The sequence below is a fragment of the Lissotriton vulgaris genome, chromosome 9 (genome assembly GCF_964263255.1).
Source record: "Lissotriton vulgaris chromosome 9, aLisVul1.2, whole genome shotgun sequence".
Taxonomy (NCBI): domain Eukaryota; kingdom Metazoa; phylum Chordata; class Amphibia; order Caudata; family Salamandridae; genus Lissotriton; species Lissotriton vulgaris.
This window is the reverse complement of record NC_141697.1, coordinates 797,409,656-797,435,438: the sequence shown is the minus strand read 5'-3', so window position 1 is coordinate 797,435,438 and position 25,783 is coordinate 797,409,656. Positions and strand designations below refer to the sequence as shown.

The 25,783-nt window shown below is 46.0% G+C and overlaps 1 protein-coding gene across 2 annotated transcripts in view; it reads left to right on the top strand.

Annotated features, from left to right (window-relative positions):
- Positions 1-25,783, top strand: part of LOC147692282 (somatostatin receptor type 1-like) — a 392,148-nt gene that overhangs the window by 203,032 nt on the left and 163,333 nt on the right. The window contains exon 2 of one of the 2 annotated variants that reach the window (XM_086936764.1): positions 16,702-16,845. The exons of the other annotated variant lie outside the window; for it this stretch is intronic. The gene's annotated coding sequence lies outside the window, so the exon portion shown is untranslated. The remainder of the gene's footprint in view (positions 1-16,701; positions 16,846-25,783) is intronic. 2 annotated transcript variants of the gene reach the window in all.

Sequence of the window (25,783 nt, the reverse complement as noted above, 5' to 3'; positions counted from 1 at the left end):
CCAGGTCTTGCCTGCCAGGTAGGAGAAGGATCTTCATCCCATGGTGGTTCTTCGGATGCGTGGGACGGCGGCGAGGGCGTGGTTGGTCGATCGTAGTTGGCGGGTGGGAGTGTAGAAGGTCATGCGGTTGTTAAGGTACCTGGGGCCCAGGTCGTGGAGGGCTTTGTGTGCATGGGTGAGGAGGCGGAACGTGATTCTTTTGCTGACGGGGAGCCAATGCAGGTCTCTCAGGGGTCTGTAGATGTGACTGTGGTGGGGGATGTCCAGGATGAGTCGTGCGGAGGTGTTCTGGATGCGTTGGAGTCTTTTCTGCAGTTTGGCTGTGGTTCCGGTGTAGAGGGTGTTTCCGTAGTCTAGTCGGCTGGTGACAAGAGCCTGGGTAGCCGTCTTCCTGGTTTCGGTGGGGATCCATCTGAAGATCTTTCGGAGCATGCGTAGGATGTTGAAGCATGAAGAAGAGACAGCGTTGACTTGTCTGGTCATCGACAGGGAGGAGTCGAGGATGAAGCCCAGGTTGCGTGCGTGGTCCGTTGGTTTGGGTGCGCAGCCTAGGGCCGGCGGCCACCAGGAGTCGTCCCAGGCAGATGGTGTTGCTCCAAGGATGAGGACTTCCGTCTTGTCTGAGTTCAGTTTCAGGCGGCTGTTCTTCATCCACTCGGCTACTTCTTTCATCCCTTCGTGTAGGTTAGTTCTTGCGGTGGCGGGGTCGTTGGTGAGGGAGAGGATCAGTTGGGTGTCGTCGGTGTAGGAGATGATGTTGAGGCTGTGTTGGTGTGCGATGGCTGCGAGGGGGCTCATGTACACGTTGAAGAGGGTGGGGCTGAGTGATGAACCTTGAGGAACGCCGTAGATGACTTTGGTGGCCTCAGATCTGAACGGGGGGAGGCTGACTCTCTGGGTTCTTCCGGCGAGGAACGAGATGATCCTCTCCAGTGCCTTCTCTTGGATTCCGACGTTGCTGAGGCGTTGAACTAGGGTGCAGTAGCAGACAGTATCGAACGCTGTGGAGAGGTCCAGGAGGATGAGGGCCGCTGTTGCCCCGTTGTCAAGCAGGGTTCGGATGTCGTCAGTGGCTGCGATGAGGGTGGTCTCGGTGCTGTGGTTGGCTCGGAAGCTGGACTGTGAGTGGTCGAAGGATCCGTTCTTCTCTAGGAAGGCGGCCAGCTGTCTGTTGACGGTCTTCTCGATGACTTTGGCGGGAAAAGGGAGCAGCGAGATGGGGCGGTAGTTCTTGAGGTCGGTGGGGTCTGCTGATGGTTTCTTCAGGAGGGCGCTGAGTTCGGCGTGCTTCCAGCTTTCCGGGAAGGTGGCGGTGTGAAAGGAGCAGTTGATGAAGTCCCGGAGTTGGGGTGCGATGACGGAGTCTGCCTTGTTGAAGATGTGGTGAGGGCATGGGTCGGTTGGTGATCCGGAGTGGATGGTGTTCATCGTTCGGATGGTGTCTTTGGTGTTGACTGGGGTCCAGTCGTGGAGGGTGGTGATGGGGAGCGTTGGTCCTGTGGTTGGGTGCGTGGGCTGTTCGCCGAAGCTGTTGTGTATGTCTGCGATCTTGTCGTGAAAGAACGTGGCCAGTGAGTCGGAGAGGTCTTGTGAGGGAATGATGTCGTTGTTGCTGGTGCTGGTGTTGGAGAGCTCTTTGACGATGCTGAAGAGCTCCTTGCTGTTGTGTGCGTTGTTGTCTAATCGTTCCTTGAATGCCGTCTTCTTGGTGGTGTGGATCAGCTGGTGGTGTTTGCGGGTGGCGTGCTTGAGGGCGGTCATGTTGTCTGTGGTCGGGTTCTTTCGCCAGGTTCTCTCGAGGGTGCGGCAGTTCTTCTTGGAGTTCTTGACGTCGTCGTTGACCCACAGGGCTTTCTTGCTTCCGGGCCTGCTGGGGTGGGTTTTCAAGGGTGCGAGGTCGTCTGCGCAGTTGGTGATCCATTGTGCGAGGTTGTGGGCTGATTGGTTGGGGTCCGATGATCTGGCGGGAGGGTTCTGGTTCAGTGATGCGGTGAGCTGGTCGGTGGTGATCCTGTTCCAGTTCCTGCGGGGAACCTGTTGCGGGAGATGGTGGGTAATGTTCTTTCTGAAGCTGAAGTGGACGCAGCTGTGGTCTGTCCAGTGAAGTCCGGTTGAGTGGCTGAAGGGGATGTGCTTGCTGGAAGTGAAGACCGGGTCAAGCGTGTGTCCGGCGTAGTGGGTGGGGGTGTTCACCAGTTGCTTGAGTCCGAGGTTGGCGAGGTTGTCCAGTAGGGTGGTAGTGTTGTTGTCGTTGTTGTTCTCTAGGTGGAAGTTGAGATCCCCAAGGAGGATGTAGTCGGCGGAGGGGAGGGCGTGTGGGCTGATGAAGTCTGCGATGTCTTCGCTGAATTGCGTGCGGGGTCCTGGGGGTCTCTAGATGAGGGTGCCTCTGAGTGTGGTCTTGGGGTCGGTGTATATCTGGAAGTGAAGATGTTCTGTGGCCGTGAGGGTGTCTTTGGAGCTGGACAAGATGCGGATGGTGTTTTTGTGGACGATGGCGATGCCCCCTCCAGTCTGGTTGGCGCGGTCCCTCCGGATGATCTTGTAGCCTTCCGGGATGGCAATGGCGATGTCGGGCGATGAGGAGGCGTTCATCCAGGTCTCCGTGAGAAAGGCGACGTCTGGGGACGTGGTGTCGAGCAGGTTCCATAGAACCACGGCGTGTCTGTGGACGGAGCGGGTGTTGAGCAGGATGCACTTCAGTTGGTTGCTGTGGGTGCTTGGTTTGGCGGGTGCGGGTGGGTAGCGGGTCCGGATGCAGGTGAACTTGCAGGATTGGCAGGTGAAGGGTCCGTGGGTACGTCCTGGGGTGGCTTGGTGGCATCCGGGGAGGCGTCCGGTGTTGAGTGCGCAGAGGGTGGCGGCGTCGTACGTCCGGCGGGAGGGATGGAATCTGCGGGGGCCAGGGGGTCTGATGCTGGGCACGGTCCAGGCACAGACGGGCGCAGACGGGCTTACCTTTGGCTTGCCTTCGGCGCACAATCGGCGTGCCCGCTGCGCGTACGCGTGGACTCTGCCATAAATGGCGTAGTGAGGGGGCGGGGCGAGGGAGGAGCAGCTGGGAGGCGGGAGAGGGGTGGCGAGTGGGGGGGAGCGTGCGAGGATGCTGGAGGGAGCGGGGGTGGGGCCACGGGGGAGCAGCGGCAGGGAGCGGGGTGGGCCAGGGGACAACGATGGGCAAAGGGCAAAGGGACAGGGCACACACTAGAGAGCGGGAAAACGGCGGAAAAATAGGCACGAGAAACAGGCAGGCACAGGGACAGTTAGGGACAACAAGCAGGCACAGGGACAGTCAAGGACAGCTTACAATTAGCAAAGTTACAGGGCAGCGATGGGCAAAGGGACAGGGCACACACGAGAGAGCGAGAAAACGGCAGAAAAAAAGGCACAAGAAACAGGCAGGCACAGGGACAGTCAGGGACAACAAGCAGGCACAGGGACAGTCAGGGACAGCTTACAATTAGCAAAGTTACAGGGCAACACAGGAAAACTGGCGGCGGCAGTGGGAGGAGAACGGGCACACTCGGGGTGGCCACGCGGCAGGAGGAGCGACCTACCTGACCAGGTCAGGTCAGGTAGGTCACAGCTCCTTGCCCCGTGGGCCTCCCCTTAAGTACCTTTGTGGGAGGGAGGAGCAGCTGGGAGGCGGGAGCAGGGTGGCGAGTGGGGGGGGAGTGTGTGAGGATGCTGGAGGGAGCGGTGGTGGGGCCACGGGGGAGCAGCGGCAGGGAGCGGGGTGGGCCAGGGGACAACGATGGGCAAAGGGCAAAGGGACAGGGCACACACTAGGGAGCGGGAAAACGGCAGAAAAATAGGCACGAGAAACAGGCAGGCACAGGGACAGTCAGGGACAGCTTACAATTCGCAAAGTTACAGGGCAGCGATGGGCAAAGGGACAGGGCACACACGAGAGAGCGAGAAAACGACAGAAAAAAAGGCACGAGAAACAGGCAGGCATAGGGACAGTCAGGGACAACAAGCAGGCACAGGTACAGTCAGGGACAGCTTACAATTAGCAAAGTTACAGGGCAACACGAGAAAACCGGCGGCGGCGGCAGCGGGAGGAGAACGGGCACACTCGGGGTGGCCACGCGGCAGGAGGAGCGACCGGACTGACCAGGTCAATATTGTGGCCCCTTGTTGCTAAACAGTACTGTATTAGAATTGATATATAATGGTTGTACCCCCATAGCTCATGAGTCAGATTGCTGCACTAAGTAGACTGCTAATTTTAGGATGGGTTTCATTGCCCTTGCCACCGCTGCATTTAATGTAATGATTACTGGAAATAATATTAGTTTGCAAAATGAAAGAAAAGTTTTTAAAAAAAAGTTTGGTATGATGACATAATTGGAGGAAGTCTTTCGCAAATCTGTGGTAGGTAAGAATAGACAATCTTTGTAGAAATACAATCCATCCTTAGTGATAAAAAGGTGTTACTCCAATTCTGGTAGCGGGGCACTTTCTGCTGTGTGTGTACTTGATCAATGAATGAGGTTATACTCAAAAGTAATCTGTCAGGAAACAGTATGATTTGCTGAGGAATCATGATCTCCTTAGGGAATTGTCAGGATAGAGCATCTGCAATCTTATTATCAGTTCCCGGGGTTTATGTCACATGGAAGTCAAACTGAGAAAAAAAATAAGCCCTTGGACTCTGTTGACCATTGCGACACTGAATGGTAATTAAAGTTTGAAGGTGTGATGGTCTGTTCTTATTTCAAAAGAATACCTAGCTCCTAATAATAGATGTCTCCACTTGCAGCATGCCTCCTTCATGGCCAATAATTCCCTTTCTAACAATGATTAGTTGTCTCACTCAAAGGATGAGAACACCCTACTGCAAAGACGGCATGCCTGGACGGTTATTAATTCAGATGGGAAAAGGAAGCCTCAGGAATATTTATCAGCCTATTTCTCACTAACTCTAAAACATCAATTTATGAGGTTGCGTCTGGGCATGTGGGAAACAAAAGACTTAATCCCAGCATGGAAGGATAAAAGTGAAAATCAAGACTGCAGACTATGCGGATATAAAGACGAATCAATTCAACACATTTTTTGTGTATGCCCTATGTTACTAAATGAATGGAAGGCACTTTTAAAATCATTACTGAATAGTTTGAATATACGCTCATGTAGAGAAGCTGTAACCACCTGGCTTGGCGGGACCTCAATCCCATTAGTGTGTAGAGGGGTGAAACTTTTAAATGTGTATTTAAAGGAAATCGGTTGAAACTATGTAGAGAGCGAAAAAGATTCTCTATAAAAAAAGTGCTGTTTCTTATAATAATTTTGTCAGAAAGACATGATTTTGCTTTTTAAACTTTTGTTTAAAAAATGACATTTTAAATATTGGACGCATAAAAGTAACTTATAGATTATTTTTGTAAGAATCAGCAAACAATTTTATGTATTATTTAAAAACTGCTATTTGGTGTAATGGTTTTTGTTTTTAAAAAGCCAGATCACCCAAAATAAAAATCTTGAAATCTTGAAACACTAATTAGTTTTGTACAGCAGATGTTAGAGAACGAGAATAATACAGCATGGTGTTCTTGAGAGTCATCATCTTGTTTCTGTAAATAAATCGCCCCTAGAGGATCCTCTGAGGCATCAGTTTCCACTGGGAAGGGCTTCTCTGTGTCAGGATGGCGAAGGACGATGCACAAGTAAAGGCTTTCTTAAGACAGTGAAAGGATTTCTCAACAGTAGGATCCCATTGGGACTTGTGATTAAGATTCTCCTTCTTGAGGAGACGGGAGATTTCAGACTAGTAGGTAGAGAAATGCTTTATGAACTGCCGATAAAAATGGCAAAACCCAAAAATCTTTCAGTTTCCTTGAAAGCTGATGGAGCTGGCCAATTAAGAACGGCAGTGACCATACTAGGATCCATAGCAACACAAGTGGCATTTAGGATGAATCCCAAGTATTCAACTTCTGGTTTTTCAAATGCCTACCTTTCTGGTTTGCAAGTTGAATGATTCTTTCGTAATCTGTGTATCACCTCAGAAAGATGTTGACGATGATCAGACAAATTCTTAGGAAAGATCAGGATATCATCAAGATATATAATGACATATTGATTGACTATATCTGCGAAGATGATATCCATTAATCTCTTCAAGACTGATGAAGCCCTATGTGGTACACAAATGAGGATCCGTAGTCCAGGTGTAGTAGTAGATCCCTCTTTATTAGCAGGTAGATAGGTGGCAAGTTATAAGGTAAGAAGATACAAAGGAGAAACCCCACCAGGAGCGAGCTACCAGCTCCTCAGCCTGAGATGACCAACTGACAATCTCACCACAGTAAGGCACTCAAACACTCCATGATGTCACAGGACATTCTGATGAAGTGGTAGAGAGGGAAAAGATATAGAAATCATTTACCACACATCCTCTTCCGTTAGCGAACAACAGCAAGTAAGAAGTTAAGACAGAGCAGAAGGATTCAGAGGAAACTGTAGACACAAGTGCAAGTCAAAGAGATAATTTGAAAAGCAGGAAACTTAAGCGTGGAAGCAGAAACAAAGAAAATTAAAAGAGGCATGTAGAAAGATATTCATAAGATGCACAAATGGTCATGATTGGTCAAAACACAAGAATGCAAATTACATTACATGCCCATCCACCCTCCTTAATAAAACAATGTAGCGATCCTGGTAAGCCAAGTAGGGTGTAACAACCAAGAGACAAAATGTGTGCAGATGGAAGTAAGCACAATAAGATGTACGCCAGGTCCAGATGTCCAAGGGAAAAGTAGCTATGAGCAACGAGGCTACAACCACGTCCCTAAAGGAAAAGTACACATTGAAGTAAAAATAACAAGAAGAACAAACACCCTTCAAGAATGAGGGTGCACCTAAAAGTACAGTAAATGAGTATTTTGGCAACGGTGCAATGAATGAACTAGCAATCTACACAGAAAAAGGGTATGCCTTGCAATAAAGACTAGTGCATGACGTGCACTAACAACCTCCCCTCCAAGGGTACACCTAGAAAGGCAACCTTTAAACTGTGGAGAAAAAAAACAACTCCCCAAGAAAGGGTACCCCAGAGGATACTAAAGCCCCTGGAACAAAGAACACAGTAGCCACACACTGACAACTGTGACGCAACTACTCCAAGAGGTAGCGCTGACCACGCACCCCGCCTACCCAAATAGAGTGATGCAACTTTGACAATCACTGACAACCTCCCCTAACAAAAGGGTACACAACGGAACAATGTAAAAATTGTTCAGCACAATTTCACCTAATGGTGGAACAACACAAAAATAGAGTGATGCAACTTCCTGACCATCACTGACAACCTCCCCTAACAAAAGGGTACACAACGGAACAATGTAAAAATTGTTCAGCACAATTTCACCTAATGGTGGAACAACACAAAAATAGAGTGATGCAACTTCCTGACCATCACTGACAACCTCCCCTAACAAAAGGGTACACCATGGCACAATGTAATAATTGTTCAACAGAAGTTCACCTAATGATGGCGCTGACAACGCACACCACCACCACTCCATGGAGCTTCAGACCATAGACCCATGGAACTTCAGAACATGGTAGTTACAAACGGACAACCTCCCCTAATAAAAGGGTACACCACGTAAAAAGTGAGACGTAACATCTTCAAAGGGTAAGAACATGACCCTAGCAAACCAATTTTTGGATTGACTGACACCACAACTTCCCGACAACCTCCCCTAAATAAGGATACACCGTAGGGTACAAACCCCGAGTACAAGAATGGGGCATTGATTAAACACAAACAACCTAGCTCACCAAACAGGATTAAATACAGGAAACACCCCCTGTAATACCAAGACAGCAACATCCCCTATAAGTATATAGGGTACACCATGAGGTAACATGACCCTAGGAACTAAAATTTGGCAGACTGACACCACAACCTCCCCTAAATAAGGGTACACCGTAGGGTTAACATGTTGCCTTAGGAAATCAATACAGCATAAAATACAAGACACATTAGAGAGAGTACGGTAAAACTCAAGTCGTAGGTTAATGTAACGCAAAATTGACCCACACACAACATGCACAGTGATGCTAAACAAAATTCAAGTAAAAACAAATGAATTAACAAAAGACAATAGCTCCGGTGAGCGATCTCTCACCCGGGTTCCTGTAAGCAGCTCCTCCTGGAAGTGGCAAGTCTCAAATGCCCCGAGCAATGCAGAGAAAGCTTGAAACCATCCAAATGCAAATGCTGAAGAACGTCATGAAAGTCACAAAATGAGAACTATTCTCCGTAGAACTCCGTAGACATACACTCCTCATGTTCTACTTTTCACTGAAACAGTTATGGGACTTGCACCGCAAGGCAAGCTGGAGAGGACCAGGAGACAAACAGTAAAGCTCTCAGGCCAGTGGCAGCAACAGACGGACCAGTACACACTACGCCAGCTTGCGCAGTGAAAACAATCAAAGTGGAGGCACGTCGTCACGTCAGCGCCAGAAGGCTCACGGTGAAGATGTGCTATCCGGACTCGCAAAGGAGAAGGCAGTGGCAGAGGGGCAGACTTCACACAGGGCATGATGCAGGCTCCACGAGACAGGTAAGATTGTGTGCGCGCCATGACAGTTGTCTTGATAAAAATGTAGAGGCTCAACCGCCACAAAGTAGATCGCATGGTGAAAGTAAACAAAAACACCACAAAAATGTCCCCCACTCACCGCTAAAATACAACTAGGCTTTCACAAGGACAAGAGTCGGATCACACTGAATGTCTTCAAGTTGTGAGCAGTCACAGGAAGGCAGAGGAAACACCACACTGTGGGAGAACACACCCAATACAGAAAGGTCTCAACAGAGCTTGACAAAACAGATGATGGGTGGCTCCCGTGATGGAGACAGTAGAGACACAACAGCGTTGTGAGGGAAAGGGTACTGTTAGCGCTGGGGCACCTCCAGAAGAGCAAATAGAACAATTGCTCGCAGGAGGAGAAGTGCCAACACTGTGTGAAAACTGTTAAATCCAAAGCGAACTGTCAAAGCACACAAGAAAGCCAGAAGGCACAACAGGGTGATCAGGCCCGCTGAGACAGTGGCTCTTTTTGCTGGAAACAGATAGTCTCCAGATGACAGCGAGATGGCAGTTGACTCTCTCACAACACGAACGCCCAGGTTGCAGGCTGTCCACGTTTAAAAGGACACTGGTGGGGTTTACTGGGCGTCTCTCTAATCTCCAGGAGATAAACTTACTTAAAACTAGAACAGTCCTTGGTTTCCGTATAGCTGAGTTCCAGTATTCCTTCTTTGCAGCATAGGTTAGTCCAAAAACGTCGCTAAACTGTGGTACACAAATGAGGATCCGTAGTCCAGGTGAAGTAGTAGATCCCTCTTTATTAGCAGGTAGATAGGTGGCAAGTTATAAGGTAAGAAGATACAAAGGAGAAACCCCACCAGGAGCGAGCTACCAGCCCCTCAGCCTGAGATGACCAACTGACAATCTCACCACAGTAAGGCACTCAAACATTCCATGATGTCACAGGACATTCTGATGAAGTGGTAGAGAGGGAAAAGATATAGGAATCATTTACCACACCCAGCAGAGACCAAATGGCATAACTCTATACTTATAGTGATCAAATGAGGTACGAAAGGCTGTCTTCCACTCTTTTACTAGTATCAGATGGTACACTCACCTAAGATCTAGCTTGGTAAATATACTACCTCCTTGAACAGCTTCCATGAAGCCCCTAATAAGTGGAAGATGGTATCGATCCTTAATTATTATCTCGTTCAACTTCCTGAAATGCAAGGTCTGAAATCTTTTGTTTTCTCAGAAAGAAAGAATAAGGGAGCTCCTGCAAGTGAAGTAGAAGGCTCAATGAGACCATTTTCTAAATTCTCCTTTAAATACTGCCGTAGCACATACTTCTTCCAATCAGATAGGCAGTATACCCGGCTAAACGGGATTTCATATCCAGGTTTAATCTCTATGGCACAGTCATGTGAATGATGTGGGGGTAACTCCTTCACTACAGCTGATGAGAAGACATCTAAATATTCTTGTTAGAGTTCCGGAACTGCTGCCATAGTATTCACTAATGAAGTCTGCATTTGTTAATTTACCACATCACAAATAACTATTTCTTGTGGAGCCTCCAAACAGCAATGATTAAATAGACTGAACTCAAAGAAATAGTACACGTTGCCCAATTGAGATGTGGGTCAAATAAACACAGCCACAAAAGCCCTAGAATGAAGGATGAAAGGGAGTCTTAATCAGATTACAAGTGATTTGCTCATGATTGTAGATCGTTGTATGAAGCATTGCTGAACTCTCCAAAACAGGACTGGAATCCAAAGGGGCAGCATCAATCATTTGGATGACGTCTATCCTGTACTTAGACTGTTCGGGAATCTGTCGAGCAGACGCCCATGTAGCATCCATAAAATTGCCTGTGGCACCGCAATCTAGAAAGGCCATAGTTGACAACGATCTTCCAGAACCCCACTGCAGGGTGATAGGTAAAAAAAACAACTGGTTTCCGTTTGCGGGGATAAACTTAGAACTTGATATTTGAGGAAGATTCCATACATCCAATCTCTCCTTCCTCTCCAGAGATGGACTTAGACGTTTCTCGATGGCTTGGATGGACATACTGGACACTGTTTGACCAAATGACCTTGTTCACCACAATGTAGACAAAGACCCTTTCTATTTATTTATTCATTTATTTATTTGAAAGTTTAATAGAGCGCGAACAAGACCCTAGAATTTCTCTAGGATTGAGGCATAACCATGCAGACAAGTATCTGAGGAAGGCACCAATGGCATAGCCCAGGCTAGGGCATCTCCTACCAAACATTTGATGATATAGCCAACATTATTATGACCCCGATCAAACTGAGTTGGACCACAGGCATAATGCACATTCACAGAATCCAGAAACTCATGCACCTTCTTTGCATTGCCATCAAATTGTTCTTGCTGGTACAGTAGATAAATCAATGGTATGGTGGGCTGTTAGAGCTTGTCGTAGTGCAGCATTTTCACGATGAAGAGACTCAAACTGCAGGTTTTGTTGTTGAGTGGTCTGCTGTAAACCCTGTACTGGATCCATGACCACAGACCAGACAGAATAGCGTTAGCATCACAGCTTGTTGATGGCTGGACGCAGTTGTAGACTTCAGATCTTGGAAAACTTGATGTGAAAGAAAGGCCAAACACTTCTCAAAGCCACCGTGCTAACACCGAACAACCCATGCAAGTAGATGACTAAGAAAAAGGACCACTTCTAAAGGAGAAAAAGCCAGTAGCATAAAAACCTCCAAGTACTCAGAAGTGCGGGAAACGCTGAGAAGACCAACCTGGAATGCACAGGATACAACTAGTCAGAAAAACAATAACCAACTAGGAGTGTGGACACAAGCAGAAATGTTTTTGACACACTCCAATCCAGTTCTCACTGCCTAATATACTAAATAGTGACCTGGAACAGGAAACCTCCCACAGGAAGTAATACACAACCATCTTGGATTGGGAAGTCCAAACAGACTGCAATTACAATGCACCATATTGATAGGGAACATATAAATCCACAAGATGGTGCTCGAGCACACCAAACACCACTACAAAACACATTGACATCTGCCTCCATATTCCAGTGCACCCCATGATACGTGCAGTAGTCTATATCCCACATGCCATGTGAGTGCTCAGCTTGGGAAACAGCGCATTGCGTGCTGCTGGGGCAGAGCAATTGCTAAGACACAACGCACTCGGCTCTAGAGACGAAGCATCACAACAGCAGCATGTCCGCTATTGCGCCGCACACTTGTCCCCATCCCTAAGACATGGTGCACCCGATACCCCAGCACCCTCATCGTCTCTCACCTCTCCTTCCTCCCATTCATCCCTTTCTGCCCCATAATCCAGCAACAATGAATCTGTACCATACATCTCCCAGTCACTCACACCTGCACGTTCATAATGCTGTCTCTCCACTAAGGAACCATTATTTTCATCTTGTAGGTGATTCCCAGAGCTAGCCATCTATACCCAAGCCTGTGGCATAAGGAGGCCTGCTGAGGCCACCTTCCTCTTCTGACCAACGTCTCAGGTCTGTTTTGGGCCCTGTTGGCTTCGCCACACTTCCTCCATTCTCCCCCGGCGACATTGCTGCCCTCTTGTCCTCTTGTCGTCCAGGCTGCACCAACATGTAGTGTAAGAAAACACAAGGGACACCCTACTCACATGGAACCAGGGTGCTTACAATTAAACAAAAAAAAAAAACAATGGTTCCTGTGGACACCTACTGATTAATATTAAAATATATATATATATATCTCAGTGCAATGGCAGTAAACTGGGGGAACTTAGATGTCAGAGAAAAAAATTAAATGTAACACAGAGTGTGTAGATAAACAAGGTATTGATATATAAATTCACAAAGATTTTCAGTGCGAAGTGTCCCAAGTGAAAAAAAGTGAAACCTATGAGTTGTTCAAGACAACTTGAAGCAAACCAATTCTCAGTCCCTACTCTTATACTAGGAGGCTGCTAACATTTATTGTGTATCCATTGAATGGTCGTTTCTGTAACAACATTGAAACCTTGTTTTTATGTCACAAAAAGTCACAATCGATACTCATAAATTTCACTTTTGTTCACTTGGGACACCTCACTGAACATCTTTGTGAATTTATATATAAATACCTTGTTTCTCTACATACTCTGTGTTACATGTCATTTTGTTCTCTGACATCTATGTACCCCTACTTTACTGAGATTGCGCCGAGATATATATATATATATATATATTGTAATATTAATCATTGAGTGTTCTCAGGAACCATTGATTCTTTGTTTAATAGAACCAGCATGTAGAGGCTCCTTCACCATAGCCCACCTGAAATGCACCAACCCCACTGTGCCTGTTTGTTTACCTTCCTCCGCTCGGACCCATAACCATGGCACCTTTGGTCCCCCACTACTGCAGCCATCCTTCTGCCGTTCCACCCTCACCCCTTGTCCTGCACCTCGAGGTTTCTTGTCCAGGTGACCTTGTTCCCCTTTTGCTTCCATCTCCACACATAACCTTGCCCACTGGTCCTCCTTGTCATGCAGCCTCTGCCCCTGTTGCCTGAATTTTGCCTCAATGTCCACATACTGTCATCTGGAGGGTTCCCCAGGCCAGCCCGGCCAGCCTCACACTGTCCTCCATCCTGGCCTCTACAGGTGCCACCCAGCTTCTCCTAAGGAAGCCTCACTGTTCCCTTTTCAGCCCACAGGTTGCCAGATACACCCAACGCAGCCTAAGCTCACCCCCTGCCTCTCTAAGAGAACTCCACCTGTGCCTCACGCAAAGGCCTCTCCTGTGAGGGCTTCGGGACACCCCACAACACTCCTAGTCAGCATGCCGGCCAAAAAAGACATCCACGGTTTTGCTTCCCTACTGCGCCCCTCCTAAGCCCCAGCCGCTGCCGCCCACACTGGTAAGCTGTGCCACCTGCACTGTGGCTTTCAACCCACTATGGCGTGTTGTTCCTTTGTCGCCCACCTCGCTGACCTTTAGGCCTGCCCTTGGGGGGTGAGCAGGCCATGATTGTGGTTGCCACACCACTGGTCGCTCCCATGCCTGATAAAGCACACCGGTTTGATCAGGTCATCTCACCCTACCGCACATAACGTGCTCTCAGCCATCCCTCATGTAGTTGGTCAGCGGTCCTGTTTTCCAGCCTGCGACCCGGATATGAGGTGAACAGCATCCGTGGGCCAGGCGTGTCCTGCGGGTTTAAAGAAAAGGGGAGGAACCGCACGTGGTTCATTTCCTGGACCATATCCACTGTGTGGGCATCATCATTCCCTCCATCCCTCAGTGTCACCAACCCCCAATGCTACATTGTCCATGCAAGCCGTGGGCTGCTACATAACAATGGAGACAAGGGGAGTCACGTTTCACGCCCTACCAAGCTGCCCCTGGTTCTACGTGATAACAGGTGTCTCCGCTGTCTGCTGTGAGTCTGCTGCATGCAGCCTACATAGAGAAAATCCAGAGTGAGCATGACTGATTTGGTCGGCCTCTGCGGGCCAACCAAACAGTCAGGGCCCATAGCATTGGTCAAGCCACTCCGACCCACCCACTCCCAACCAGGCATACCCTTCAACTTTCTTGTATTCTCGTATTTAAAATACCATTTTATGTTTCTTCTTCTCACACTGCGAGAAAGCAGGAGCCGCCCTTGGGTAATCCTGTAAGTCACAGGTGGGGACAGACAGTGGGGCAGGTTGGGTTTCTTCAGTATTTCTTCTTTATATTTGCTGGAGGGTGCTCAGAGTGGTTACTGTTTGTATTATCTTTTTTTGGGAATTAGAAATTTAAGTAACCTACTATCTGTGCAAGAGGTGAGCATTTTAAACTGGAATTTCAATGGATTATGATCTTCCTCGAAGATTCAAAAGATTAGGCATTAATTAATGTTCAGCATCCCCATTTGTGGTTTGGGATACTGTAAAAGCTGTGGTGGGATGCCCCACAATAAGCTATGTTTCTTGTAAGAATAAAGTGGCATGTAGACAGGATGAACCCGTTCAGCAGGAGCTTCTTGTCTTTGAAGTATGCACATGCAGATGCCTTAGGTTAAAAAATGTATGAGGATGTGATCAAGGAGATATATCAGAGAGTTAAGAGTTTTAAAGCTGAGATCCAGATGCTAGTGTGGATAAGGTAGTGAAGGCATCTCATGCCATGAAGCTAACAACCTTTGAAAATTGCGAGGACAAGGGGTGCATATTAGCATTACAAGTTCGGGAGATAGCAAATAAAAATGCTATTGATGCTATTAGAGACAAAAATAATACTTTGAAAAGGAGTTCCAATAGGCTTTTGTGAGTCTTTCAAGGCGAGTTATATGTGGAAACAAGTGAAGTCTCCCAAAGAGATATTAATCAATATAGAACATCTATCATACCAGGGTTAGTATCTGAGGCTGATCAGATGACAATGGAATCTCCAATTATGGGTGTAAAACTTCTTGAAGCTATTAAGCAGCTTCAGGCAGGAAAGCGGTGGGGCCAGATACACTACTGAAGTAAGCATCCACGTACATGATGAAGTGGGTAGCAGGTAAGTTTATTAATAACAAGAGGACAACTTAACAACCACTCCGGTAGAAGTCCCAAGAAGATCTAACCGCCAGTGGAGCACAATACAAAGAATGCAGTACAAAGAATGCAAGAATGCAAGAGTAATATGGGGATACTACAACTTCCTTTGGAGTTTTATAACGTCTTCTCGAGTACCCTTCTTAGCATTTTTTGCAGCATGTCAAATATGTTGGGGAAACAGGATTGGGTATCCTGGCCTTTTGTATGGGCGACAATTGCCACTAAAGGGGTCGGTGGCCAAATTCTGGCTAAAATTGAAGCTCTTCATTCTAACGTATCGGCTTAGGTAGTTTGTTGTGGTTCAATTTCTGAGAAAGTGGGCATTAAAAGAGGTGCCCGCTGTTCCCACTATTATTTTTGCCTTACCTTCAACCATATTTGTACCAATTAGGAAACTTGGTGCAACTGGTACCGCTTAGGATCATTGTTTCAAATTACACCACAGCAGCAAATTTGGATGACATGGCAGTTTTCAAATCCAGTCCATCTACGTCTATTGTGACAATTGAACGTGAAGCTTCGACAGTTGGGCTCAGTCTTGTTACAACTTTTATATGTTTAAGACACAACTTCTTTATGATTAAGCTATGCCAGAGGGCGATAAGCGTTATATAGAGTCTGCACAGTATCTAGGAGTTTGGTTCTCTCCAGTGATAAAGGTTATTGTATTACTAAATTATGAAGCGAACACAAAGAGATGATGGACAGAGCACTGAAACTTTTCAGACACTCACCCCCAGTCAAAGCTCTGGGTTGAATCCATCATCGTTCTTCAGCTCACTTCACCACCCCAGTTCAGACCCAGCTAAATGCAAATCTCTTGACCTTGTGCCTCATGGAAACAGTCCAGCCCAAACTGCCTAGCCTGGTCTTTCCTGGACCGGAAACAAGCATTGAGTTTGCAAGGTATTCCCAGACGTGGCTGATTTGCATATGGCTGGGTCTGAACTGGGGTGGCGGAGTGAGCTAAAGAATGATGATGTATTCAACCCAGATATGTTACTGGGGGTGAGTGTCTAAAATGTTTCAGTGCTCCGTCCATCATCATCTCCTTGTGTTTGCTTTATTCTCCCTAAGTTGGCATGGTATGCCCAGACGTGGGTTCCTTGCTCACTTTGCCACTGGAAAAAAGCTAGCCTGGCTGATGAGAGGTGTTACACTGAAACTGCTCCCAGGATGCTTGTTCCCGGTCCAGGGAAGACCTGGCTTGGCAGTTCGGGCTGGACTGTTCCCATGAGGCACAGGTCAAGACTGATTTGCATTTGGCTGGGTCTGAACTAGGGTGACAAACTGAGCTAAAGAAATATGATGGATTCATCCCAGATCTGTGACTGGGACTGAAAAGTTTTAGCGCTCCGTCCATCATCTCCTTGTGTTTGCTTTATCACTAAATTATGAGTCATAGATTTTTAAATAAAAGTGTATTTGAATAGGCTACCCCTAAGTCTTAATGGGAGCAGTAATCTGCTTAAAATTGTTGATTTGCCTTACATTTTTACATCTACTTAGAGCTAGCTATACTTTTATACTTAACATCAGCTTTTTTTCTCTGTTGTAGAGATCATGAAGTCTGTTTATCTGGCAATACAAGCACACACGGAATTCAATTCAGAATTTACAATTTTCAAAGGATAAAGGTGGATGGTGTCTCACGAATCTGAAGTTTTAATTCTGGTCATCTTTTTCTGAGCGATTGTCCCAGGTAATGATTTCACTAATCATGAGACTTAAGATCTTTATGTTTCGAATCTGGCCTGAGTACTGTTATATTAGCTGTCATATTTTTAGTGAACACGCTTTAAATCTCTTCTGGTACTTAGGCAGGTCTGACAAAATCTTAAAGATAAGTTGGCAATTGCTTCTCGTATACTGTATACATCCTTATGATTCAATCCAGATTTTCCCTCCTTTTCTCCTGATCTTCATTCTTCGTATTGAAGACTGGTCTAGATCACGCTTGCAATAGTTTGGTCAGCTGTTCAGAGGTTCCCAGGTCTTATGGTTCTTGGATCTAGTCACCCAATTTGCAGTTCCTAATACCAGTTTCTTTAAATATCTGCAGAATGAAATAAAAATTATAAACAAGTCAAGGACCTAGGGATGCTGAATAGCATGCCCTATGTTGAACCTTTTTTGGGCACTCACTGTAGGGGGAGGATCGGTAAATTTGACAATTTACTAATTAGAGATCAACCGGATAATTTATAGGTTTTAGCTTCTAAACGGTCTTGCAAATTGACTACACAAATTGATGTTGATATGATTAGCGAATCTTTCTATGAATAACTTGTTTGTGAATATATCTACTCTTAAAACTCATAATGTTAAGGTTCTCCAAGATATTCACAATACAATAAACCACCTATTTAATTAGGGATGTAGGACAAATTCTGAATGTTTTCGGTGTGGTTAGTCAGGTGCAGATACAGAGCATATTTTCGGTTCTTGTAGGTCGATGTCTCAATACTGGAAGAGGGTCTTTGGGGAGATATCACTACGCCCAGTTGATTATTCTTGGTACCTCTGTTACAGTTCCCTTGGAATTGAAAGGTATTAAGGGGCATATTATCAAGGAACGGCGTTACAATTATGGCCGCTTTCGCGGCAGGAAACTGCAGCTAAAGCGGCGATAATGGGCTTGATAATATGCCCTTGAGAATTCCAATAGAAGCCCATGTTCTGGTGTTAACATGGGCTTCTATTGGAATTCTCTACGGGATATTATCAAGCCCATTATCGCCGTTTTAGCGCTGTTTCCTGCCGCTAAAGCGGTGATAATTTTAACGCCGTTCCTTCATAAAAGGACCCTCAGTTCATTATGTATGTAACTACTAGGATTCTCATAACACAGCACTGGCTTGAACCAAATCCACCAGTGGCCGCCAGTTGGTATAAGCAGTTCATAACTATTCATGGGCTATAGCTGTATCTCGCTCTGAGGAACCCGGAAAGAAAATACTTACGGCAAATTTTTTTTTTGTTTTAAATGGATGGGGCTTTTGGCTTGTGACAGGATTATTGGTTCTGGACTGTAGTTTTTAGCAGATGTTGTATAATTTGACCATGGACTTGTCTCTTTCTGTTGTTTTTCTTCTTTTGGTTGTAGAATGTGTTTTATGGTGCTGTCACTCTGTTTCCTTATTTTTTTGTAGAGATGTGTTGAAAATCGATTGAAAAATACATTCTCTTCCGAAGAGTATTTTGAATTCTTTATGTCTAAGGTTTTTAGTTAATCTTATTAGTTGAGACATGTAGTATAGTATGGAAATGCGGGTTCTGATGACGAATGCTAACAGAATGGACGTTGACAAAAAATACAAATCGATGGTGAATTATTCACTTTTGTACAATAAATGAAACTGCTTAGCAAAAAAAGAAAGGAGTATGCTTTTACATACTCTTACCTGCTTTCTGAATCAATTCAGAAACATGCAACTCCCTATCATTAAAAGTGCAAAGACAGCGGAGCTTTTCTGTTTGTATTAATTGTACATAAATATTGCCACTTGAGGCTGCATTACGGACCTTTGTACTTTCCCTGCTCTGTGGGACTGCTCTGTGGGACTTTGACAGCAACACCGGGACTTCTCTGGGCTTGGGGCACTCGCCGGAACCAGCTGCGGGACTGCGAGGACCAGGTAACAAAGCGCCAAAGACACCGGACGCACCTGAGTCCTCTTCCCGCCCCGCCCCCCAGCACTAGATAACGCCTCGTGGCCCCCGCTTCGTGGGGGCCGCTCGAGGCTGCATTACGGACCTTTGTACTTTCCCTGCTCTGTGGGACTGCTCTGTGGGGCTTTGCCAGCAAGTACACAGGGACTTCTAAGGACTTAGGGCACTCGCCGGAACCAGCTGCGGGACTGCGAGGACCAGGTAGCACAGCGCCAAAGACACCGGCCGCACCTGGGTCCTCTTCCCGCCCCACCCCCTCAGCGTTTCTTATTTAGGCTGCTCAGCACACGCGCATGCGGGACGCTCGCGGGTGTGCGCCGGGCGAAGCCCGGGCCAAGGGCGGGCCCGTTTAAGCCCGTTCAAGCACAATCAAGACCGGACCGGGCCCCCCCTCCTTCGTCCCTAACACCCTGTATGTCTGAACTGTAAAGCTCTCCTACTGTTTTGTGATTATAGCAATAGTAGTCTAGGGAGATGTCAACCCGAGAAACCAGAAGCAAGACTGCTCTAGGTGGCCCGAAGCTCATAGGAACCTTGGACAATTTTATTATCCGCACAAACTCACTTATTGACCAAGGAATTGTTTTTATGGAACGAAGGGTATCCCAAGAACTAGCACTAGCTAAAAGATCGTCTATGGGGCATATTGCGTCCGTATGCACACCCGATAAAACTAAAGATAGATCTAATCTTTTACAGACCCAAGCTGAGGTGCACAATACTCCAAGTGCCCAATTAGATTCCTATGTTTTGAACCACTCTGACACCCAGGTTCTGAACACCCCGGAGCCTGCCCCTGAACCTATTTTAGTAGACACGCAGGACGGTAATAGTAGTAGGTCAATGAGAGGGAGGCGGGAGGGCGCAATCCCTAAGCGCAAGCGACACAATATTAATGTCTTAGGCCCTACAAAAGCTAAACTAGCAAAGGCAGTGCACATCACTGATACGGGTAGCAAAGAGGTTGGGAGGGAAACCATCGGGCCGAAAGAAGGGCAGGAGGAGGTACCGCCTGAAACCCTAGCTTTAAGAATCTTAGATGATACCATCTTAGACGATTCTATTGGTGATATCATGGCAGATTGTAGTGTAGCAAACAGCACGGGCACTATAGACGAATTTGGGGATCCTCTTGTAGACACTCTAAGGAAGCTATTAGAAACCCTCTTTATCCTAGTGCAAGCATGGCTCAAAGGTATAGAAAACCAGCTTAATGTACTGCAGAAGGATATAAGATCCCTGAACAGTAACCAGCCGAAAAAGGCCGTTCCAGCAGCCCCATCGGCTGGCAAACTTCAGGCATCAAATATACTTCCAGCTGTCCCAAAAAAAATAACTTCTAAGACCACCAAGTTGAACCCTCCCAATACTGAAGCTAGTAAAGGACTTGTCAAACCTCCTGTAACATAAATATTCCCTGAATAGTGTCATTTTATTTTGATTCAAGTTGTTTTGGGGCTGATTTACAGAGGCATGTGAGAGTGCATAAGAGATTACTATCGAATATCTGTTAATACAGTCCAAAATAACTTTGTGAATATGTCCCTCTGTGAATTTGACATGGAGGTGGAAATTGTGACAAAGGACACCCATAACTGGCATGTAGTCACTTAGACCTGTTTTTGTTATTCTAGCCTAGTATGTTGATAGATGGACAGCATTCCAGTATCTTCAGAACACAACAAAAGTAACCAGCCCAGGTAGTACAGCAAGCCTGCGCCGGGTGGTACCCAGTCCAGATCATACCTACTTCCAGTCAGTTCCTTAAGACATGTTCTGGCATCTCAGATCATGCTGCACCACAGACAAAGATGAGGTACAGAAACTCATTTGTAAAAGAATTAGTGCAGGGCCACAAAGTTTGTCTTAGGAACCTAGTTCCAGTACTGTTGAATGCCAGGGCCACCATTAACCAGGCAACCAAGTTTTGATTGCACATCATGCTTCTTTTTTCCACCACCATAAATGTTCTATCTTTTTATCTCACCCTGCAAGTTCTTATTCATTCCTGCTTTCTTCCATCGTGACTGTTTTCCTATCTTTCTCCTCCTCTCCCATCCTCACTTTTCTGCCTTTCCCGCTCTTGTTATGGATTAAAGTCTGATGACAAACAATAAGTCTCAGGATCCCCCAAAATTTGACACCAGTTGTTAGGGCCCACCAACTGCAACCACAGGTGCAAATTAACTTCCAGCCAACAAGGAGGTTTTTCTGTGCCTTGCATGGGTCTAGGTAGCTTTCCTGGTCAGTTTGCTTTCTGAGAACCAGGTGGCATCTCCCTGGACTCTCTAGTGGTAGGTTGCCTTACCACTCCAGAACCTATGTTAGAGCAGGAAGATATCTCAGAGTAAATAGGCTTATTTCAAGCAATTAAGCATCTAGGATTGCCCCCAGTAGGACAGTACCAAAACAACTATTTATCCACCCTGCAATCGTTCCCTAGACTTGAAGATGTAGTCAAGCACTGAACATATCCATCCATAGTTACAAGTTGTTTTTAAGCACTCTAGCAGAAAGAAAACAGCATCAAATTAATGTCAATAGGATAGTCATGACCCACATATGAAATGGTGATCATTCAATTGTGAAATGCATAAACTACAGTACTTGCATGGGTGGAAGTAACTGACATGTAACAGAAGTAGAAGCCAAGTGGAGGGAACAAACCATTCCAGGAAAGATAATGTTAAATAGAAAACTGATATGCAAGAAGGGCCAACTTGTGCTGTGGTAGAATAATGCATTAGAGTGAAAAATAGTAAAACCAGCAGTTGTTTAGGAATGGAACCTAAGAGCAATCAAAGCACATACAGCTGCTTTATGCATATCTCAGAAGGGTCAAGTGCACTTGCAACATAAGTCCCACCTTCTTTTTAATTTTGTGATGTGCAGAAGTGCTTTGCACAATCCACTATCAGTACTGAGATTCTTCAGTCTGAAGGAAGGGGGACTTCATGTCTAGATTGGTGCCCAAAGAATATTTCTCATCTGCAACAAAATCACTTTTTTGTTGTTGTAACTATTAAATCATCTGTGATGGAGAAGGCAAACTGAGCAACTGTTCCTCTCACGGATATCATCAGTATTGACAAATATGCTGATAATACTCAACTCAACGTGAACGTCTACTCTGTTTCAGACAACTAACACCTCAAACACTGCCTGTAAATTTATGGCCCAGGATGCACAGCGCTTACCTGGAGCTCAACCTCAGTAGGACAGAATTTCTGTTATTTGCCAACAACAACAAAAAGCATTAGAAACCTTTGTCAATTCATAACTGAGAAAGGGGAACAGGCTTAAGTGGTCAAGGATTACAGGGGGGAATGGGGGTTCCTACTGTTGGAATATAGGGCTCTCACACACCCAGCTGGGTGTCATACTTCATCATAGGGGTTGCTCCTCATCAGGTTGGCACTGCAATATCTGATGGGCTCCCTATGAGGGGCTGTTTGGTGGAGATCTTTTATCTCAAATTGTCGTTTAGTGCCGTGGGAGTGAGGGGGCCTAAGCAGTATAAGTGGAGTGCATGAAGGTAAGTGACCTAAAGGAAGGTTAAACTAGGAAATGGAAGTGGCAAAGAAAAAAGTTTAATCAATAGGCCTTCCAACCAGGTTAAAAAAATTAAAGGTGCACTTCTCAGGTAATGTCTCAGATCGGCGCTATATTATGTGGTCAACATGTTTCTTGCCTTGTAGTCTTGTAATCTTGCGGCGATTCTCCAGGACCTAGTAAAATCAAATCTATCTACACAAGGGTGGTTGTCTGGTGATATTACCCTGATGAACCAACCTAAACAATACTCTCAGTGTAGTACCTGGTAAGACATGACCAGGCTAGTAAAAGTATAAAACAATTGTTAGACTAGGTAATACATACCAATACAGAGCACATGTGTCCCCTGTGTGACATGCTCACTACACACAGTGATGATGACTAAAAACATGGTGAGAGCTGTGTGGGTGGCTATCGCTAGTAAATAAAGTGACTTTAGGCACAATTGTGTGAGGTTGGAAGGCCTATTGATTAAACTTGCTTTTTTGGCACTTCCATTTGCTGTTTTAACCTTCCTTTAGGTCACTTACCTTCACGCACTCCATCTACACTGCTTATGCACCCTCACCCCCACGGCACTAAACAGCAATTTGGATTAAAAGATCTCTTCCAAAGAGCCCCTAAGGAAGCCCGTCAGGTATTTCAGCGCCCACCTGACAAGGAGCATGCCCTATGATGAAGCATGACACCCGGGTGTGTGTGAGGGCCCTATATTCTACCAGGAGGAGCCCCCGCTCACCCTGTAATCCATGAGCATTTAAGCCTGTTCCAATTTCTCAGTTAGGAACTGCATGGACCTGTTAAAAGACCAGAGTCCCGTCTTTGTGATAAGTTGTAAGCACAGGCGACCCCGTGGGACTTTCTTTATACAACAAGGGAAGGTGAAACGCCCCCTTTTTGCCCTATGCTTTCCGGTTATTACTGGATTAGCTTACCCTTACTCCGACATGTGACCTTCTAGTTTTGAGGAACTTTTCTTTTAACTACGGAGAACAACCAAGGTGTTAGCTTTGGGGATGAAATGGTGGCAGAAATTTAAAAAAGTACCATCACTACTAGGAGCTGAAAGTGGTGCAGCATCTGGCAGTCAGCCAGAAGATTGGCAATCTCTCACATCGATGAAACCTGAATGGGTTAAGATCACACTTCATGGAGCTTGATGACTGAATATTTAAGAGCTAATATAGCCCCCAACGGATTATGGTGAAGAACTTCCTACGTCTGTTCCTTGAGGATGACGGTTTCAAAAAAGAATGGTCCGTAGTGGCATGGAAGGGCACTAGGGACTTACTGATTCTCATAATCAACACAGCAAAGAGAATAGCTGACGCCTTACTGATACAAATTCATATTGCAGAAGGCGTTCTCACGACTACGATTCAACTTTCTGCTTTCAAGGTGAAATTGACCGAGATCAATAATGAGATTGCAGCGAACAAGGAGTATTCGATGAAGCAGAAAATTCCGAAACTACAAAAAGATATTAGCAAATTTGATAAGGAGAAGGTGTACCTTAAAGCAGACTTGATTGAACAACTCTTCCGATAAGGGCTCCTAAGTCCCAAGGAGAGGTTCATCCTCCAACAGTGACTAGCACAGAGAGCTGGAGTAACAACAATCCCAGACGAGGCACACGCCCAGGGTACCAAGGATTCCTAACGCCTCCAAACCAGGGACCTGCCTTTTGGCAGTACCCAAGTTCCCACAAGGCCCCCCTCAATTTTTCCAAGCTAGCAACAGCCAACCTTTTTTAGACAGATGCTGGGGCAGAGGGCGAGGTTGAAGAAGAGGCAATCAACAACAAAAAAGAGTGCAATGGGAGGAACCACAACAACATGTAGTGGAAACTCGGAGTCACACCAAGAATAGAAATTGATTGTCAATCTCTCTTCCAGAGTACTCACGGATACAGAAAATAGATTTCTGCAGAAATGGCTTGGTTATGTACCAACACCAAAAATAGACAGGTTTCGTGAACTTTGTGAAATTCAAAACCTTTTTTGCAAGGTGCGTCTAAAGGCTTTCTTTCACGATAAACAGATGCCTTGTCCAAGAGACTCGGGCCTAATTACCCTTCCACTTTTACTCCTAACAGCAGTATGGTGCCTAATGAGGTACCTACTTTCGAACAGGCTGTACTTAAGGACCTGTCAAGGGGTACTACCCCCAACCACTTCTGCAATCTATCCACTTTGGAATTGACGACTGTCAACACCTTATCCAATGACACCAGCATCACTATCAAGCAAGCTGACAAAGGTGGTGTCACTGTGATCATGTCCACTATAGACTACGACATGGAATGTCACCGGCAATTAAGAAATCACCAATACTACACACCCTTTTCAATCAGTCCCATGACACGACTTACCAAGACCATCATGGCTAGGGTCTTCACAGCAGAAACCCAGGGCTGGTTGAGTAAAAAGGAAGCAGATTTCCTTATTAAAAAAGATACCAGGGTGCCTTACTCCTACATCTTGCCAAAAATTCATAAAGGTACCTTTCTAGTCCCTGGTAGAACTATTGTCTCAGGGATCAATTCTCTCCTTGAGCCATTGTCCAAATTTTGTGACTACTTCTTGCTGCCACTAGTCAGAAAAACTCCATAATTTCTAAAAGATACAGCTGACGTCTTACATCTTATAGCTGAAACTTGGCATACCAATGACATCAACCTGTTGGTCACTCTTGATGTGGAAGCCCTCTAACAAATATCCCCCAAAGAGCCACCCTGGATGTGATAGAGGACACCTTTAACAACACCAGCTGGGATTCTTCCACTCCCAGCCAGTTTGTTCTAGAATGCGCCATGCTTGCTCTCACCTCACTGAAAACTTCTTTGAGTTTAAGGGCCAACTATACCATCAAACCCCGGGTACTTCCATGGGGCGTACCTTTGCCCGGGTGTGGCCTGCTTGTACATGGCAGCTTTTGAGGTGAGATTGATCTTTAATTATTATAGGACCAACCTACTCCTTTGGAAGAGATTTATCAATGATATTCTCATCTTTTGGAAAGGAGATATGATGACCTGTGAGGAATTTTGCAAGTGGATAAACACCCTGAATCCCTATTTAAGATTCACCAGTTCCATATCTCACGTCAAAATCCCTTTCCTGGATCTCACTATCAAACTTGAAGATGGCCACCTGAGTACAACTGTGAACAGAAAACCCATAGACTGCAATAGACTTCCGTTGTTTAATAGATATCACCCAAGAGCACTTATGGAGAATTTGCCATTTGGCCAATTTCTTAGGCTGAGAAGAAATTGTAGCGCCACAGAGGACTACAGAACTGAGGCATACCAATAGCTTAAGCAGGCATGAGTACCCTCATGCAACATTGCCCTCTCCAACAAAAGAGTGAGGAAAAACAACTGTGAGGCCCTACTAGAACCGAGACAGAAA